Source organism: Neodiprion pinetum, chromosome 1, assembly GCF_021155775.2.
Source record: "Neodiprion pinetum isolate iyNeoPine1 chromosome 1, iyNeoPine1.2, whole genome shotgun sequence".
Lineage (NCBI taxonomy): Eukaryota > Metazoa > Arthropoda > Insecta > Hymenoptera > Diprionidae > Neodiprion > Neodiprion pinetum.
In genome coordinates, this window is record NC_060232.1 from 4,167,713 (window position 1) to 4,185,065 (window position 17,353).

A 17,353-nucleotide genomic window follows, 5' to 3' on the forward strand; every position below is an offset into this window, starting at 1 on the left:
ATAAGTTTCACGATCATGAAAGCTGTGAGAAAACCACTGCCAACCACCTCCGTCCTCCTCGTTCACCTCCAACCACTGCCAACCACCAATCTTACATTACGGATGAACAAAAAATCCAAGTCGCATGCCGTCGTGAGTTTTATCGGACTAGACGAAAATGAGCGTCGACCCTAACGTCGTACCCGTTTTACAATCGGAAAAAAATTGTTTCAACTATTATCAAAACATCTCAGACAACGATTATCGATACAGTGGCGCGTATTAAGAAAAAAAGCATAGGTCGGTGTGTTTTGAAGTTTGTGCTAGCGTTTACTGCCTGATAGGTGGTGAAAAAACCGTTATTTCGGCATTTCGAAATTGTCTGAAATTCGGTTGAATCGTAACGAAACAGAACAAACTCTCATATTTCGAAATCTTGGTTCCTTTAAAAATCACTGTAATATTAAGATAATAATGAAGTTTTTCCCAATCGTTACGATGACGTCACTAACTTCAACCTCCTTTTATTTCTAACCATCGAAAATATTTCTGCCTAGGGAATTTCCTCCAATACGTTAAGCAGCAGCTCTTTTATTGATATATTCCTTATCTATGTGGAACTAGACCCCGGTTCGTGGCTTCAGTGGCCCGAGGAAATTTCAACGATAACCTCGTCTTCCGCAAGCGAGCTTAGCAGTCGAACCGTGTTTTCAATTTTCTTTTTTCTCTTCTCTGTTCTCAATCGCGTTCAAATCCACGCTCCGCCTAGATCATAGATCGAGATCTGTGTATAAATTACTTCTACGCAACTGTATCTAGTTCGACGTACAATTCTATCGGCATTATATTTTTTTTTTTTTTTTTTTAATTTATTTTTCCTCTACGAAACGAAAAGGACACTACTTACTTATCTTATCAACTGTTTACAATACTTGTCCTATCAATTGGAGGTTGTAAAAAATATCGATAATTGATTAAAAAAAATGTTTTTAAGAATATCATTATTACGGTTTGAAATTTTTTCTAAATTGACCAACCTTTTAGACAGAAAGTTTTCAAAGTATGCAGAAAGATATCGAAGAGTAGATAGAATTGGACAAACACTCTTCTTAATAAGGTGGTGGACTTGAACACATATATATATATATATATATATATACTTATATACTTATGGGGCGAAAAACAATCTTGAATCATTGGTGGGAAAGACGTGAAACGCGATCGCGAGTTGAGATATATCGTTTTGCTACTCGTGCAAGCTGCTCATCCAGCATCGTGTCCCACTTTTATTATACCAGAACGAAAACATATCGCCACCAGATTAGGATACATATCTATAGATATACATAATACGTGCACATATATATCATACACATCGTACATGTACAATACGTACATTTCTTTTCATTCCATCGAGAAGATTGCGAATTTACGACGTACTTGTAGTTTTCTTCTTTTCTCTCGGTTGACTTTATTTCCAAAAAAAAATTCAACCTTGGAACTCTGCGATCCCGCAAGTTCTTTCATTTTCAGACTGAACGACGTCGCGATATCCAGTTATACGTATACACATAATATGTACAATATAAGTATAAGCTCGAGTTACGTACGTTATTTGATTTTCAGCATGAAAACGTCATCGATTTAGATCAAGCTCTGAATTATTATTTATTTATTTGTCTTCAGTGCGCATGTTGAATTAATTTCCTAGAGAAGTTTCTAGATTGAATTTTGCTGAATTTATTCAAACCACGAGATTAGAGCCATTAATAAAACTGTTTCTGTACTATCATTTTTACTTTTCGTCGTGTTTCAGGATCTGCAGATTATTTATTACGGATTATTGGGTCTCGAGGCACTTCGACCCTGCAGGGATTCCATACTTCGTGGATTGTGCAAAATTGTTCGCTACGAGCGACACCATGCGAATCATGTGCTATACTAGTGAGTATAACATTTTAAACATGTGTAATAAATATGCCTAATTCTACCGCCGATTCATTTCATTCGTGTGCGAAAACCACTCGTCGCATAGAATTGTACAAACCTGTTGATAACGGTTCGAAGATGTACGTTTTAAAAAATTCCCGCCTTGGCGAGCATAAAAAAAATAATTGCGCGAAACGGAGTGGCGGGAGAGAAAAACAAAGAAACGTCGACGGGAAACACGTGGTCGTAAATGATCGCGGCAATCTTACTGCCTCCATCTAGAAATTCTCCATGTAGAACCCAGCCGATGTCAAGTAAGGAATCTGAATTATCGGCTCGCAAGCGAGATTTTTTAGAATTGAAACTGTTTTACCGACGCGTGATAATCCACGCTTCGTTGGGCCTGTTTGGCGCCAAGTTTGAAAGTTGCGAGACAGATTCCGCCACTGTAAGTTTGTTTAACGCATCTTACAGATTTTCGAAAAGGTTTCGTCTTTGCATCGTTATCGTTCTTTCTCAATTTTTTATTCTACTTAATTTTCTTATATTTGTCGCGGTTTCTCAAACATTGCGATAAATTATTTATTATTTGCGAATATACCGACGTAACATACAGACATGTCATCCTATTCCGCGAACTGTTATATAATTAACAATCCGCGCTTTATGCCAGGGCTTCTCTCGCTTTCTCCGTCAAACAGTGATCCCATTTTATAATATTATAATACGGAAGAAAACGGAAACGGTAAGGAGAAAAAATTGAAAATAGAAAGATGAATCGTTAATTCACGATCATGTTAAACGATTCATTCATCCTCGGAACATCGTTACACTATCATCTGCGATATGCGAATGAATATCGTTTATTTCAGCACCGGCGAACTCGCGACCAGCTGGTACATCCTGCTGTCCGGTTCCGTCTTCATTGATGGATCCATGTTTCTGCCCCGTTCCAGGTGAGTCGATCGATGATTGTTTTTATATCGCCATTTTTTTTTTTTTTTTTTTTTTTTTTTTTCGACAAAAGCACGGTTTCACGAATCACAACCGACTCGTTTACCCCCGTACAAAACGAGAACGATAAATGGAAGTAGTGTATAAACCGAATGGAAACCAGTTACGTACGTCAAATAATACGAGTCCGGAATGAAATCGGATCCTGCAGCGTGCAGCAAACTTCGATATAAAAGTCAGAACCTTTTCATATTATAATATCCTTTCAACGCTCGTGCGCTTGCGTGTAAAAATGATATACCAGCGTGTCTATCGCGTTACACGATTCAAGTTCTATGTATTACGAGGTCCTAGACGAAGGTTGAATAATTATATGTGACATGACGTGACGTGGTGAAAAATAAACTTTCATGAACCACGGCAAGGTTTGTTATACAGACATATTATGTTGAATGTTAACGCGAAATTATAGTATCGACGAGATTTTCACTTTTGCAGTAGCGAAGCTTTTCTGCGAACCACATATATTACGCGGCGATTGAGTTTTGGGATCCTAATTTATCCTGATTTATAATAGCCAAACCGTTACGTTGTACATTACTCAATGTTTTTATCAGCAGCAAGTTTTCTTTCCGATCTGCCGATATTGAATTTAAAAAAAAAAAACCAGAAAGATAAAAATCGCCGACGGATCTATCGAATTGAATTTTTCCCTTGCAGAATGTACTAGGTTACCAGAAAAATTGAAAAAATAAAAAGTGTGACGAGTTTGACAAAGTTTATTAACGTTTGCGTGTATCTAATGATTCTTGTTTTCACACATTTTTCATTTGACGATTAATCGAGTGTTTAACCCTGTAGAGCGACGATACGAAATTATAACGTTTGACATTTTTTTTTTACCAAATCCAAAAAAGAGAAGGTAAAACAGAAAACATTCGAACTATACACGAGCTGTTGAATTTTTAACGCTGAATATAAATAATCTCTTCTCGACGGTCTTTGCACACATACGCGGGTATATTGATATAATCGATATTTGCAAAATACCTCGTACGCCTTGTGTTTACGCGTGTGCTCGAGTGTTGAGTTAACATTACCATCCTCTCCTCTTCTCTCGCCCCCTGGAGCATAACGCTTGACCGATTTGCAAAGGACGCGCGATCAGGGTCCATCCAGCCTCACTCGTCCGCGAATCGGGGCAGCATCCCTTTTCCTGCAGCCTGCTTGCCCCGTTGCCACCGTGGATGATGATACGACTGAAAAACGCTTTACGTACGTTACACGCGTTTCAAGGTTTCGACTAATAACGACCGAAAATAATCGGTTTTTCTTTTTTACTCCCATTAACGACGCGATACGATATCAATTTATGTGATCAAAGTATCAATTATTATATCACAGTCTTACTTACCGAGTACCTAGTTGATATAACAAGTGAAAGATAAATGAAGATTTTCACCTGATATTGAAAAATATTTCGAACGAAAGTATAAATTATCAAAAAACTTCTCCGCCATTAAGACTACGTACTGATATCTACGAAATTTTCCTTTCAAATGGAACGTTTCAAAGAAATACGAAGTAATCGATTAAACGATTCATTTTTCTTGTTCGATTATTTTTTTCGACTCGATTAATCGATGCATCGATTACTTTCATCGTTAGTTTCTACAACCCGACGCGTTGATATACCCGGTGTACGTACATGTGTATAAACATGCATACCCACATTCGTGCACAATATTCCCCGCACGCAGTTGTTGGGAGGGTGCGCGGCGATTTCCTCCCTTCTCCTTCCTTCCTTCCATCCTTCCTTCGTTCGCCTCCCCCAGGGTCGTATCACTGCAGTTATAACTCCTGCAGTGTATGTAGGCAGGTACGTACATACATGTATGCACTACATTATAGGCATTTGTAACCACACTCGCCAATAACGATTATATTTTGACCGAGGTTAATCCAGGCGGAAATTGAACGAACGATCCTCGCTCCCCTGCAGTCGTTGTCTAACTACACGTGTGTATGTGTGTGTGTGTATATATATATACGAGCTCAATTCTGACGAGGGGGAAAAAAGAGGGTGGGTCGATATAAACGCAGATTTTTTCGTTTTAGTTCTGATCAATTTTCTTCTTTTTTTTTTATCTATATTCCTCATTCTCATAATCTGCAACGGCTTTTTATCGCATTTTAAACACTTTTCGAAAGCTTGTTTCAATTCGAGACTGCACAGTGTCACGCCATTTTCTGCAAACTGTGACAAACACAAAGTGTACGGAATTTTGTGGTAGGAAAAATTGAAAAAATTTCAATACCTCGAATCGTTCCTTTGTCATTCATTCATGACTAATTTGAAAAAAAAAAGTGTTACCTCATACACTCCAATGCGCAGAGAGCAAAAATATATTTAGAAAAATTTAACTTTATCACAGGTACGTAAAGTACTATAGGGAATTACAGTCTAATATTTTAATATTTTTACCGTAATTACAAAAATATATGGCAATGGATTTTATCCGGATTACAGATGCAAAACTGTAAGTTTTCATTTGTTGTTTCTTATTCTTCCTCTTTTTACCTCTCACCAAGGACAGATATATTCTGCCGATTATGCTGAAAAAATAAGACTATAGTTAATGACTGTTATGTCGTGTACTTTTTTTTATCGTACACGTATGTGTATCAGGTATAACTGAAAATTTTCTCGATACAGAATTTCTACGCGATGTATTACCTTTACACATTTTTTAAGGACATTTTGGACAAGTTCCGTAACGACGCGCGCGCATTTCACTCGAGTTTCTGTACCTACATTGAAAATATTAAAACTTCGTGTTACGTAGACACGATCGTGTTAAAAATACAGGGGCTGGTTTAGGGGGCGAATAAAAAGGACTGCGGAGAAGATAGACAAGATAATCCGGAGCGGGCTGACCTCTCTTTTCCTCTTCCTCTCATTTTTTCTCTTGTTATCTCATCTCCGTTGAGAGGTGGAGCTTACCGAGGATCTTTTTTACATCGGTTTAACACCTACGCGAAAAACGGCGAAGGGCTGCAAAATAATCCATCTTACACAGCAATCGCTCTTCTTGCGTCGAGCGTGTTGAACACGGATCCCGTGCCTATAAATCTTTTCCTTCGATCGGTTGGATCCCTTTTATCATAATTAATTGTCGTATTTTATTTTCATTTATATCCTACACCATTCCCTTCGTTTATACTTCTTGAAAACCACGAAAGAGGATAGAAAGAAAATTATACAAAAAGTCCAAGTGAAGAAATTTCTGCAACTTTCGCGAAGACGTCGGCCAAGTTTTCTTCCATATTTTCTTTCCATTTTGTTACTTTTGTTGTTTCTTTTGTTTCCTGTACGAATATCTTCGTTGCATGCATTGTGATTAAAATATTTACGCGATTTGCCATTTGGGTCAATCTATTTCGATACGCGCAAGAAGTTGCAATCGCAACTTGTATTTCGGCTCTCACTTCTTAATTTCATCTTCGTGTCATGTCAGGCAGGCGGGCAGGTAAATTAGACCGTATACACGTGATGCGCGCGTATAATTACTTTAACGACAAATTAGTTTGTGCAATTTTATTTTACACGGAAGACGCTGCCTGCGGTTTATAAGCGACTCGTCGTCGTCGCGTGATTCAACGAATGTGTCACGACGATCGTATATATCCCGTTACAACCGGGCTGCTGTCTCACGAATAACAACAATAACAACAACAACGATATGTGTATAAAAATGAAGAAACTGCGCAATAATTTAATTGTCGAATTTGGAAATATTTCCTTTCAAACTAACATCTTTGAAGACTTGACGAAATCGAATTTTGAAAGTTGTTGATTCCATTCTTTTTTGTTTCGTCAGTCTTATCAATTCATCAAACAAATGTGAACACCTTCCTTTCTATCTTAACATTTTCATAGAGATACGAATAAAAACAAAGTACGAATGATAAAAATTCACCGGCATCTTTTCCGTACTTACACCTGAATCATCGCAACTTCTTTTTACGAATGAACTTGTCGAGGAAACATGAAAAATAGAAACAAAAATATTATTTATACATGTTCGTATTTCTTTCATTCTTTCATCAATGAAAAACCGCAATGTATCAAATATGTTTATGTATTAATATTATATAATTATGTATCATATGCACGAATGTTACGTATGTACAAACCGGCTGAGGGGCGTGGTGCAGGTTTCTCTCTTTCCCTGTCTCTCTCTCTCCCTCCTCTCTCTCTCTCTCTCTCCTCTCTCCTCTCTCTCTCTCTCTCTCTCTCTCTCTCTCTCTCTCGGGTTGAATTTCTCTCTAGATTCAACTCTCTCTCCTCTAATCCGAAGGGAGCCGAGTTTAAACGAAGTCGAACACAGCTCGTCGCCCGCCAGTCAGATACTCCGTGGACACCTCATTCGCCTGTCTCTCCGAACGGAACGACGACGACGTCGAAACGCGTCGCGGCGCGATACAACCAACGATAAACTACGTATTCACAATAGCTCCCTGGATTCCTCTGTCAATTTTTCATCCGTTTTCTCGATCACCTTGCGTCAAAACACGCCGATTCGTCGATTCGTCGATTCGTCGATTTTTCCGATCCCTCGAAGACTCCGTCATTGTCAATTTTACGATATACATCGGTTTTCGAAAATCTGACGGATAAATTGAAAGTTTCTTTATCACACATACTTGTAATACAATATATACGAAACTTCCAAGTCTGGCATTTCATTCGATAAATGCGGTTCGTTACTTCCTTCGTTCAACGTTAAAAGTGAATATCCGGTTCCCGCTTGTGACACAGTGAAAATCCGTTAAACCAGTGCTCCAAAGTGTTTTTTTTCCCCCCCGTACAACAAGAAAGTGCGTTTAATACGTATTTCGTTTGTTTGCTGTTTGTTTTTTTACTCCTATTTTTAGAAAATACATACAGCGTGTACAGGTATAACAGTGATTACAGGTACAATGTTTACACTACAATTATTGTCATCTCTCTTTATTTTATACGTATGCGATATTTGATTTGGAAATCCTTGCACAGGTGTATAACAACTGCTGTTAGAAACGTTGCTTTCAAAAATCGTTTCGGTTTTATCAATTATCGACGGTTCCAACGTCCCGTGTGCGTTGCAACAGGATGTTACAGCGTATCGTCGTTTCCAACTGATTCACCGGTTGCATCGCATTCCGCCGCTGTACCTCGATTGCCCTTTGTACCTTTGTCGCAATTAATTTATAAACACGCGTGTGTGAGACTGACGCATAACCTCTGCGTCGAGATTCCCTTTGCCTTTGTATTATAGACTTGCAAAAAACTTTGCGAATTTACATATTTTTCGACAAAACTTCTGCCGAGTTATACGCGCGACGAGTATGTAAAAATTGTGTAAAACAACTCTGTGACGAAAGTTTTGAGATACAGTCTGAGGAAATTCAATGTTACTCGTAAACTTGAGGTAAATTTATCAAAATAATCGTATAGCCCGGTGTAATACAAATGAACAAATGAAACGTAAAAAATTTCTGATGACATGTTAAAATTATACTCATCTTTATTCTTCAATCTTTTTCTCGATGCGGAAAATTATATGATATTAAATTATTTCATTGGCATATCGTATATACTTGTAGATAAATTTGCCGGTATCGGTGCTCAGTTTGTCTTTTACATACTTCTTTTATCCGCAAAGGCAAATATAAGTGATTGAGAATGAAAATTGATAGTAAGACAGAGAGATAGAACACGTTCAACATTTCCGGGAGATTGATTACGTATCGTGTTATACATACATGTACATACACACATATGCATATATAGACACATTGCTCGCTGATATTTACTCGTATGTATAAATAAACCCGCTGCAGTGTAAGAACGACCTTTTGATATTTGAGCAATGCAACTCTACAGCTCGTACATCCTACGTAGTGTAAACGTGTACAACGTACATGTAGTACGCATGTATCCAGGTATATACTATACAATATGTCCGTACGTACCGCGAAATATCCAAGGGGTATGAAATATCTGGGTAAATATTCACTTTCTATAACGCGACGAAGTCGACGTCGGCATTACGAACATGCGGAACTTTTACGGGGTGGCCAGACACCTGGAAAATCTGGCAAATCTGGAAATGTCAGGGTATTTACAAGGGGGTCACGGGAAGCCTGGAATTGTCGGGGGATTTTTTTATTTGCTCGTGAAAAAAAAATTGAAAATATCAGTTTTGCTGTCATGGAAATTAGAAAGGATTCTTTGAGGCTTACAAGTTCACTCTTTTTTCGTCGAGCGAACAAATTGCCTTTTAAACTGACTTTTTTTTCTACGTTATATTCATCTTCAATTCGAACCGAATTTGAACCGAATAAGCTGAACGATTCAGGTTTTAGTAACTTGTTGGAACTGGAAAAATGTTAGGGTAAACTAGATGTTAGGTCCTAGAAAATCTGGCAATGTCATGAAATATTTTTTACAAAAATTTGTGGCCACCCTGTTTTAATATGAGAGTAATAATTTTTGCAATATGAATTATTTATACCAGATACCCGTATAGGTGAAAAATTAGCTTTATTGCATATATCGATCGATCACGTAACAAAGCGATTTATGCAATTGCGGATAGGAATAAAATTCTCCCCAATTCACGAAGCATGAATGTCTCTATTCTCGTATTGAGGACGTAAAGAGGAATGTCCTACATGCAGAGATAAAATACTCCTCTTCCTCCTCGTGTTTACCGCGATCTGCAGGCGTCTGATACATTATTATTATTGTTATTATTATTATTATTATTATTATTATACGTATACGTATACGGTACAAACAAACCTCGCATCCATCCTTTCGATATGCGCTTTTATACCATCGCTCATGCTTATTACAACCCCGCACTGTACACAATTACACGTCATATAGCACTTGCACACAGAAGCGCTTTGTTAATGTTTCCCGGGTTTAATGAGCGAAGGTATCTCTACGCGTGTGTGCTGTAACGAGAAATTACAAACACCCTGTACCCTACATGTCGGTGGAAACGACGATACCCTGGTGAAAATGATTTCTACGACTTTTGAAGATATTTCGTACGATTATTTGCATAAAAAAAAATTTTTTTTGTCCTACAAGATTGCAAGTATATATGTATATATGCATAATTTGACAAGAAAAAAAAATCCACACGACACTATAATTTTGTAAGGAAATTAGCAAATTCTTTATGAATAACTATGCACATTTAGAATTTTTTTCCTCTACGAAATAATACCAAATTTTAGAATTTTCGTGAGAATTCGTAGTCGTAGAAATATTCACCAGGGTATAGTTACACGATATTAATGATTGCAAAGTCGGACCATTGACGATTTTCGCAATGATTATTACGAGGCAGGGAATTGGAATACTTTTAGTTTCGATAATTTTTAACACCTTGATTGTCGATGTGGTCGATATTTAATGTCGTTGCATCCAAGTCACGGGTTGAATATTTTCGTAACTGGAGAAATTATTCATTTATTCGTTGTAATTCAGCTGCGAGATGAACAAAAATCGTGTCTGAAACCACACACTGTAAATATTTGTCTCGATCTTACTTACTTTACCATCGTCATGACGGGGGATCTTGTCTTTTGCATACTGCACGTGTTTCGAAAATCAAATCGTTTACATTCGGTTCGCTCATATGTGTGTGTGTATGTATATATATATAATATATTGCGTGTAAACATTACACGCGTGTCGTATGCATAACTGTGTATAAACGAATAGATTTATGTATATAATACGTGCGCGTTGCAAGGTTTTGTTTATTAAATAAACAACCTCGGTTATAAATTGTAAACTCTTTCGTCTTTAGTGAGAAAGTGACGTTCTAGCGAGGAAGTGAATTATTTATCATACCATAGGAAGATTCGAGGGAGTAAACTTGGCGGAAAATTATTTGAACGAAACAAAGAAAGAATTAGGATCGAAACGCTGTTACACATACATTATCGTACGTATAAAGCAAAGAGTGGATGACTTAATTATACTATCTGTAAAATTTCAGATGATTTTATTGAACACGGTTTCTGTGTATACACATAATCTGAAGATATAATCGAAAGAAAAGTGTTGTGTTTGCCGTTTTGTTATAAACATCGAAATCTCCGCGCAAAGTGTGACACAAAAAGAGAACTTTGCAAAGTCAAAGACGTTGTGCAAATTGTCGAGGAGAGGAAACTCAGAGCGACGAAGTTTGAAGAAAAGTAATCTTAAAGAAAAAAGAAAATAAAAAAAACAAAAAAAATGTCTCGTTTTTTCGCCGAGTGCAATAATTATCCGCGTCCGTGAATTATACGTTGTTGTGCGTGTTTCTTACCGAAAGTAAGTGTCTGTGCCGCAGCACTGTGCGACTTCCTTTTTACTCGCTGTTTGTTACACCGCAGTGCCGTGTTGAGAGGATATTGATCTAACGTAAAAATTACCTCACCCTTCTTGTCCTCGTCGTTGTCGTCGTCGTCGTATCTGGAGTTACGCGGAAGGGAGGTAATACCGGTGTTCGTCAAAATACAAAACACCGTAGCAACAACAAAAAAGCCGGCAAACTGGATGCTACGGACGGTGCCCCACCACCCCCGCCTCCCCCCGACATTACCATCACCCAAGATGAACGGTGAGCAGCATCGATATGTTGAACGTTTTCTTTATTTTTCTTCTTCTTTATCTTCTAGCCATACCTGCCTGGAACTCGTACCGCGTTATTAAATAAATAACAACAACAATAATAACAGTAATAATAATTGCCCTACGAGTCAACAATTCTTGATGGTGTTCCGAATATTTTACATATTCCGTAAAATGGAAGTAATTGTGTGTCTGCAGGGATCAAATGAACGAGAATAATCGAAATCAAGATTTAACACGTTCGTTGATTTATCAGTTGATTGTCTTTGTTTGACAGAAACGAAACATCAGTAACGTGTATTAAGAATTAATCGTGGAAAAAACCGTTTCTCGATTATTATTGTTGTTGTTGTTATTTTTATTATAATTATACATGGTTTATAGAATACACGCGAATAAGTTTGTCATTTCTTCGATTGGCCCGAATGTTTATTATAATCAGAGATAAATTATCCGGTGTATATATTAACTGGCCGGTCATTATATATGTATGACCCGTGCGTGTCACAGTATGATATACACAATGTCATCATCATCGTCGCTATACCGTAACGGGCATAATGATGCCAGACTTAATTGCGTTATGGTGTGAGGTTGAATGTGTTTCCAGCGAAAGTTGGGCGAAGCTTGGATGAGACAAGATGAAAAGGAAGAGGAAAGTATTGTGCCATCGAAAAGAATTTTGAATCGAAAATTGTGAGCTGGCGTGAATAAATTTACAAATGCCATACACTCGCATACTTGATACGTCCATACGGACATACATACGTATGTAATATTAAAAGCTGACGTAGACGACGGGTTATTAAATTTGCATGCTGGTGTGCGTATAAATGCCCGAGGGGGTTGCAGATACACGATATGCTTAATCGCTACGCAGAGAGAGAGAAGAGAGATGTAACAACCAGTTATTACAAAACTAGTTGGAGAATAGTCGTAATATTATAATACATAGGTATACATAAGCCATGTACGTAATGCACTGTTTTGTTTGTTTATTTTTTTTCAACCTTTTCGGCCAATTTATTTTTACTTGATATTAATAATGTTTTTTTATTTGTTTATTTTATTTATCTTATTTTTTTGGGGGGGGATTTTACCCACCACCACTGACATATTACTTCATCTTCTTTCTTTTCTCTGTTTTATTTAAAATGTCATTCTTCGCAGCTATGCCGTTGCTTTCGTAATTATACAAGTTGTACGAGCAGCCTCGCTACTACTTTACAGTTATTTACATCCATCCGTCCATCGTAGCGAGGTGAAGAGTTATGACGAAAACGAGAGAGAACCGAGAAGGCGATATCAGCTGAGATGCATCTCTTGTCCGCAACGACAATTATTTATTATACATGTGTATATTACACACAAGTGTCGTCCGACAAAAATGAACGAGATTCTCTCTTCAAGATGCTGCTGTAGGCAGCAGAGAATACTCGAATCTGTGATAAAATTTCTCGCTGAATGCGGTGGTGATAAAGCAATAATAACAATATTAGTAAAACTTGGAAAAATGTCAGAAGGGTGAAACCAGTATTATCGTAACCGCGAATTGACGATAAATTTTCGATTCCAGTTTGTCGTTGGGTGTAATTATCGATTGTAAATCATTGTTATACCAAAAGCCAGCGTAATTTAGGAACTATCGAGAACGTGGAGCCCTTCTCATATGCCTCGACAAAATACTGCCCTCCGCGCAAGGAATACCTTAAACGAAGCCTCGAACCAATTTCGCGGACGATGCAAGGCACGTTTTCACCGCGAACGGGAAATTGCAGCAGCAGAGGACGATGCAGCATGACCGGGCTTCGGGCTGTGATGCAATTTCGGAATTTCTCCCTTCCCGTTTCTCTCCTTCAGCAGCCCCTCAATTTAACCGCTCATTTTGGACCCCATCTTCAACGGCCGAGGCGTGCGATGCACCTTGGCTTTAACGCAACGCGATGTATAGATAGCTGGACCGAATGCCGCGCACCGGAATCACTGTGTGTGTATATAATATATACGCGTGCGTTACTACACACACACACACACACACGTGACGTAGGTACTCGCAGCCCGACGTCGTCGTCGTCGGAATGCACTCGATAACCTTGGCCGCTGCGCCCGCGATCCCGTTTCGACTCTTTTTCTCTCCGTCTTTTTTTCCTTTTCATTTTATTCTTTATTTTTATTTTTCCAAGGGTCCAAGGATTGCGAGAAAACACCGAGGATACCTGGATTTAACACGTCGGTGTCGGTACGATTCCGAAACGTGTCACGAATTGCGCTAGATAGTTTTATGGGGTGGAAATTCCGAATTTGAATCCCGAATCCCGCTTCGTTAATCGTTAGTTACGATTTACAGAATTTCGGACAATTCTAAAACTGTCAATTAAACATTTTCTCCTCAACATGTGACGTTATTTGTAACAGTTAGGGCAAATATCAAAATCGCTTTTATCATTTTGCATGTTCGTTTTCGGAAATTCAATCTCATAATTATTTGTACTTCTTGCAAATTATTTATCAACGCTTGCGTTACAACCAATTCTAATTCTTCTTTCTTGTCTGTCGGTGATTTTATCGGATACAACTTTTTCTTAAAAAAATTAAAATAAAAATGCCTCCATGTGCATTTGTAACGGATTCTGAGGGTCAGAAATCATAGAAAAACGCGTTCTAGTTTCAAGTACCTATAGGAATATATTTAATCGTTATCACCGAGCGAGCTTTTCCCGGAATGAAATGGAAACCCTCCCGCCTTCGTTACTCTTCGTAGGATATACGAGATTGATCGGACGTTCGGCGCATGACCGCATGACTCGGGTACAAAGTGTCGAATCGTGCGTGCGATGCGATTATGATAATGATAACGATAATATACTTATGCCGTATAACACGTCTTATATAAATAATCGTTGCGCTTTTTCATCGCTTGCAGTCCTCGTGCATACAAAACGTGCAACATACGGTATAAACTGTCGAGTTTTGCAAATCGTATACGCAGCCGGTTATGAACATTCAGTACGTTATATCATATATCATGTATACATAAGATGTTTTAAACTTTCCATCGAGATTGCGGAAAAAAATCCTCACCGAAGTCAGTTAAATAATTACAAATAATACAATTGCATCGGAAATTTTTCATTACGTATTTAGATATATTTTACCAAGATATAGACGGTCGTGCGGCGTTGGTTAGCGTTTGTTAGAAAAAAAGAAAGAAAAACATTGAATTTAAAAGTTAATATATGCGTAGTTACGACCATGGAAATATATTTCATGATATTATACACGTACGGTTTTTTTGGAAAATTTTACTCAGTTATTTAAACGATTCCAAATAAAATGTAAATTCACGAATTATCGCTTGAAATTCGTACCATTTTTTTTTTTTTTTCTCCGCACTACAGATTTTCAAACCTGAGTAAATTTAAACTGTACCTTAAATGACTCGATGAGATAGAATTGTTGTTTTGTATTTGTATTTTTTTGTTTTTTTCTTTCATAATATATAATTTCTTTTTCGCAAAGAAAGCAAAACATGGGTGTTGAAAATCTCCGTAAAGAAATATGTATTACGTCTATACATTCAGTCAATGAAAATCTCTAAACAAGATTTCAGCTGCGGCAAGAACCTGGGAAAATAGATAACCGGAAAGATTTATTTTATATGGCGTGTAACGTAAGGTCACATTATCCATAGATATACTTATAATTTCTACGGGGTTTCCCATCACGCAACCTCTACCATAATTCTTGTGGTTACCACGCTATGTCGACCATAGAGATTATGTTTGAGGTATAATAGCATCAAAGGTTGCGCGTCTCTGCGATCATATCCTCGCACAATTTTCTGCTCGTATTCATATATGGAAAAAATATACGCCCTCGATTAGCAAACATTCATGATCTCGTTTTGATTGGGGCAAAAAACAAAAAAAAAAAAAAACAAAACAACAACAACAACAACAATGTTAAAAGAACAATAAAATTCTGCCATTTCAAGTATTCGAAATTCTTATACGTTATAATTTTATTTTTTCTCAACTTCCGTTCGTCCTGTTTTACGAATTGTTAGGTTCATAAAGTGCTACATGACCTAATAAAATTTCAATCGTTATTAAAAACGTCCTTATGATAGTGATTTTTCTTTTCTAACAATAAAAACCTCTTCATCAAGGACATTGGCTTATTCACTGGAAAATCTGTTCAGTTCGATTGACCCTGATAGAAAATAGCTTATTTCGTATTCACAAATGATTTTCCTACAAATAGTCTGCGACACAGATTTTTTTCGTCAAAGTTCGATTTCGTCGCTTCAAGTTTCGCCACGAAAAAATTTATAATTCCGCGCCATCGGATCTTTTCAAATTCGGAATTTCAACCCCGCCCCGTTTTTAACTCACCGTGTAAGTCACGCGTAATCATCTCGTCCTGCAGCGACAGTGATAGCTGACCGTACGCGTCCGCCACAGTTCCTCGGCCGTCTTCGACGGTATTTACTACTGCGCCGATCGCCCGTAAAGCGTGCGAATAGAATAGTAGTGACGCGCGTGTCTGATCAGACTCGTTGCTCCAGACGTGGTATTTGCATGTACACTGTGAATGTTATGCACGTACACCGGTAACGAACCGATCACAGACGCGAGTCGCAAATCGGACATGCGGAAAGGCTTCGTTTTATTAATGCAAAAGCGCATCGCATCAATTATTCAGGGTAATCGATTCTCTTCAGGCTTAAATTATCGAGGGCGTTTATTCCGATCCTCCTCCGCTTTCTCGTTCCTCTGTTTTAATATTTTTGATAGATTTGAGGTTCTTAGATATATTATGCACATAGATTGATATATGCGTATCCCATCGCTAACAACAAATTACGTGATATTCATCGTTTGTATAAATTCACACGATCGATAAACCAAGTCGATCTGCAACGAATCTGAGGATGTATATATATATTAGGTTGGTTTTTCTTTTTTAAGACTTGTTTCTTCTTCTTACGTATCCTTCGAAAAGTTAGTTATTGGCCTGAAACGAAGCCTCGTGAAACCGGAATTCGGCAGCAAAATTCTGAAAGGTTCCTCATCCGGTTTGAATTTTTCAAACACTCTAACCGAAATATCTCGAAAACTAATAAAAGTCAGGAAGCTGTGTGTAGGTTTCACTTTGTAGGACTAAGAAATTTTCTATAAAATAAGGTCAGGACTACTATGCACCGAAATTTTTCTCTTGTACTCGATACGAACGTTTAAAGTTCAGTGCATGATTGGATAAAATTTATCCAATCATGCACTGAACTTTAAACGTTCCTATCAAGTACAAGACGAACATTTAAGTGTATAGTAGCTCTGACTTTTTTTATAGAAAATTTCATTGTCTACAAAATGAAACTACACACAGCATCCTGACTTTTATAGTTTTCGAGATATTTCGGTTAGAGTGTTTGAAAAAATTCAAACCGGATGAGTCACCGTTTACAATTTTGCTGCCGAATTCCGGTTTCACGAGGCTTCGTTTCAGGCGAAAAATTAATTTTTCAAAGAGTACGTAAGAAAAAAAAAAACCGGTCCAACACATACACGTATGTATAATTAGAATAACTCTGAGGTGGGTGAAACATTGATGAAACGATTAGTCGGCAAACAATATTCATACAAGACCATTATACGTGCATACAATACACGAGATGATCGAACTGCCGCTGCACTCCGGCAAAACAATGTACCTAAACAATGTAATATAATATGTAGTAAATAGTCAAAGAGGTGAACACAGAGCGGGGATTGCAGGAGAGCGTTAAAAGTGGTTTCATTGCTTCGT

The 17,353-nt window shown here is 37.7% G+C and overlaps 1 protein-coding gene across 2 annotated transcripts in view; it reads left to right on the plus strand.

Moving 5' to 3' along the window:
• The first annotated feature begins 7,282 nt into the window (after positions 1-7,282).
• LOC124224722 (rap guanine nucleotide exchange factor 2) overlaps positions 7,283-17,353 on the plus strand; it is a 74,449-nt gene continuing 64,378 nt past the window's right edge. The window contains exons 1-2 of one of the 2 annotated variants that reach the window (XM_046636898.2): positions 7,283-7,840; positions 10,929-11,534. The gene's annotated coding sequence lies outside the window, so the exon portion shown is untranslated. The remainder of the gene's footprint in view (positions 7,841-10,928; positions 11,535-17,353) is intronic. The other variant, XM_046636899.2, reaches the window with a different exon arrangement.